This window comes from Camelus dromedarius, chromosome 2 (assembly GCF_036321535.1).
Source record: "Camelus dromedarius isolate mCamDro1 chromosome 2, mCamDro1.pat, whole genome shotgun sequence".
Lineage (NCBI taxonomy): Eukaryota > Metazoa > Chordata > Mammalia > Artiodactyla > Camelidae > Camelus > Camelus dromedarius.
In genome coordinates, this window is record NC_087437.1 from 23207760 (window position 1) to 23211925 (window position 4166).

Here is a 4166-nt window from a genome sequence, read left to right on the forward strand (position 1 = left end):
ATATATATACACACACACACATATATACCTATTTTATATGTGTATATATATAGGCATGTTTGTGCCTTCCTCTCAGGACATGAACTCCTACAGGGAGTTGTGAAGAGATAGCGCTGTTTGATTTCGACCTTGAAGGACAGCTGGCGAGATGAGGGTGTAGGGCCTCACCCCTTCTGCCAGAGCAGCTGACCCCACACTGACCCCTAATGGCTCTGGACAATGGGCCACTTTCAATGCAACTGACACAATTGCTAGGCTTCCTCTGAGCTGTCTTTGAGCCTGACGTCAGACTCTAACAAATTGTCTACTTTAGGTTGAGTGAACCTTAAAACTTCAAACAAATGTGATTACAGTTAGGTTCCTCTCCCTAGAAACATGCACATATTTAGTTTTTAGTATTTACCTTCAAATTTGGAGATTTTAATGTCCCTTGAATTTCCCACGGATACCCTCTCAGGACTCCCTGGCTTAAGAACACAGGCTCCAGGATCTGACTCAGCCCTTTCACTGATAAGCAGGAATGGACAAAGCTATTTAAGCTTCATCATTTATTCTGCCTTCATCACACTGCTCTGTCTCTCACCTTATTTTTGTACTAATCTTTGTCTTCCGCATATGCTCCCTCTTCTCCTCTTCGTTGGTCAGTGTTTACAAATTGTAGAACGCCCTCTTTAATTTATTCTTACACTGCTAACATATGGTGTTCATTCTGCCTATTATCTAATAATCCTCAAGACATCTCCAGAAATAGGTAGGAAGTCTTGTATCATCAATCAAACGCGGTAGAGAGGCACAACTGCCGCATCGTGATTGTCCATTAAGCTTTAGCCATAAAATAGATTATTCAATGTGACCAGGCAGCCTTGAATACTATCAGGTATTTTTGTTTTATCTTAAACATTTCTTCCCTTGTTCCCTTTCTACCAGGCCTTCAGGCTGCTTTATGCTTTTCGAAAATGTCACATTGGAATAGAAATAAGAATTCACCATCAGGGACATGACATCCTGAGTAAAACAGGCCTGCTTTTTCTGACCTAGTTATGAATAAACGATGCTGTCATTGTGGTACTTAATTCATTAAAAAGAACATGCTTCCCCCCCCCCCCAAAATAAGTAGAATTTACCTTAGAAAAATATGAAACGGTAGTCATAAGTAGTGAAGTCTGTTAATTTTCAGAGACAAGAGTAAGAAGCTTTCAAGTGTCTCTGGCATCTAAGTAGATTTAATTGTGAATTCACATGTCAAAATCGAAGAAAAAAGGTTAAGGGAGACTTTCCAAACTAGTGATATGTGAAACATTTAAAAATGTGTTTGCATTCCAATTTTTACCCAGTCTTATTGCAACCCTTAAAATCTACATTTGTTTCTAATTTATATTGTTATAATCCTTCAAAATGCATTTTGTCAGCACCTTTTCATTTAAGGTTTAAATTCACTTTAAGAAAGACAAGTGCAAAGTACTGTGTGTTTAAAATTAATTTTCAGTTAACTTTTCAAAGTGTTGCTTCAAGATCTTTTTGATGTTTGGGAAAGCTCAAGAGACTTTTTTGGTGAGATTTTACAATCTTTAGCATGGAACATAAAGTTGTGTTTTGTGATGAATAAATAAAATAAAGCTTTAAAAGATTTAGATGATTTTAAAACTTAGGCATCTTAACAAGTTCTACATTTCGCCAAATATATTTTCCCATTTTGCTTATCACTTTCATAAGTATTTCTTCTGGTGGTTAATTATTCAGCAAACAGATTAGGATAAACTTATGCTTCAGTACCAGGCAGAGAATCTCAGTGGCTTAACACTTAGAATTTATTTCTTCTTGTGTAGAGACAGCTGTAGGTCAAGAAACTCACCAGCAGCCTGCCTTTCAGGTGGTACCTTAGTCATTCAGCCTTCTTTGACCTAGGGCTTAGGACTCAGCCATCTCAGCTTTTGAGGTCCACGCTTCCTATAAATGAGAAGAAATCTCACACCTGCTCTTCAATACTTGGCTAACCTCCACTCACAGCACGTTGACCAAAACGAGTCACATGGCACTACCTAAATGCAAGAGGTGACAGAAGGTGGGGGGTACATGGAATATTTGGTCTTCAGTGCTATCTGTGCTGCAAAAGACAGCTCTGAATTTGAGTTTGAGAGATAGAAGGGACTTGTAGGAGGATAGCTCCCTAATTTTACAAGTAATAAAGGTGAAGCTGGAAGCTAGATCAGCTCCCACCACTACTTGCCTTAGGTAGTGTCTTCACAGTGCTTTCTTTACTATACTGAGAAGACCATTCAAATAAACTAGTTATAATGCTATTTTACCTTATCTTGCCGTTCTTGAAAGTTATTCTTAGACATTTTGAACTTGGGCTCACAATGAGATGACTGTTAAGCCATCTGGTTCAATAGTTATATTGAGGATGGTTACAGGATATACTGTAAGAGAGCAGCACCTTGGAATACAGGAGGATTCTCATACAGAAGTGAACTATGCTGGACCTATGTGGTAAGCTTTAAATCCTGCTCTTGAGTCGAAGTAGATAGGGAATCTGGATTTTATTGCATCTTAAATATTTCCTACACATGGCCGGATCTTTTCCCTGAGCTTTGAAGTCTTCAACTCTAGGATAAACCAAAGTGAACTGACTTTTCACAACCAATGGAGACATCAGCTCTACTTTGTAGCTAAGGAATTGAAAACCAAAACAGAACTAGACATTTCACTAACTGATAGTAATGTCTGAGGAACAAAGTACATTTCATTAATATAAATACAAATACAAAACTTTAAGCTCAATTTCTATACTTATTTCATTGGAGATTAGTAACAGTTTTCTGACCAGCAACAATTCATGGACCATAGTTTTAGTACCACTTAAATGGAGGAGATTATACAGTGGCAAGTGTAGAACTGAGAGCTAACATAACCAGCTGCCTCTGTCACATTCCACAGTAAAAATCTGGGGTAATTAATACAGGTTTCCCCTGCTATCCGAAAGTAGAGCATGCCTATGAAAACTTTCATAAGCCTAAATGGCATAAAGTGAGGAAGGAAATATCTTAGGGGCCCATCTTGCTAACAGATGCACAAAACTGAAATAAAGCACAGATGCTCTCAGGCACAGTTCAAAGTTACGGAGTCTTTACTGGGATGCTGGGTGACATTCCCCGGAAAGGAGCTGGGTGGTACCACTCTCACTGGTCTGGGTGCGAGTGGCCTCTTTTGAGAGCTTGCTGCAAAACACACACTGAGCGCTGTTTTTCCTTCTTATCTTTTTTTCCTAAAAGTAAAAATCCTCTTCAGATTTCTTTTGGTTAGCGAAAACTGGTACTAGTGTGGGTCTTTCATAAAAGTGAAGAGGGCCTAAAGCAAACTTTTGAAAAGCAGGGAGTACCTGTATTTTGACCTTGAATATGTACTTGTATGTTATTTCTCATTTGATGATACATCCTTTGATGTATATGCTGCTAGGCAGAACCCTAGAGAGGAGAGCAAAATATGTATGTACACTAACCTTTGGGAGTAGTTATCGTTGTATATATTTAATGAATGAGAAAATCCAGGTTTCCTTCATGAGTGTCCTTGATACAAGTGCTCATGTTTTCATCGATTTAAATGACTTTGCTTGAGTTTAAGCTACATAAATTTGTTTCCAATTGCTGCTGTAACAAATTACCACAAAGGTAGTGGCTTAAAACCATACAGACTTCTTACCCTAAAGTTCTAGAGGCCAGATGTTCAAAACCAGTTTCAGGTGACTGAAATCAAGATATGGCAGGTCTTCTTCTCTCCTGGAAGCTCTAGGGGAAAATTCATGTCATTGCCTTTCTAGCTTCTGGAAGCTGACCACATTCCTTGTCTGGCAGCCCTGTCCTCCATCTTCAAAGCCAGCAATGTGACATCTTTCAGTCTCTCTTATGCTTAGCCTCCTGCCTCCCTCTTAGAAGGACCCTTGTGATTACACTGTCTTCACCCGGACAATCCAGGATAACCTCCCCATCTCAAAATCCTTAACTTAATCACTTCTGCAAAGTCTATTTTGCCATAGAAGATAACATATTCACAGGTTCCAGGAATTAGGATGTTAATATCTTTGGGGGGCATTTTTCGGTCTCCTACACAAGAATATTTCATTTAATATGTGTATTTCAGCAATAGATTCTAGGTTGTTCTACTGTGTT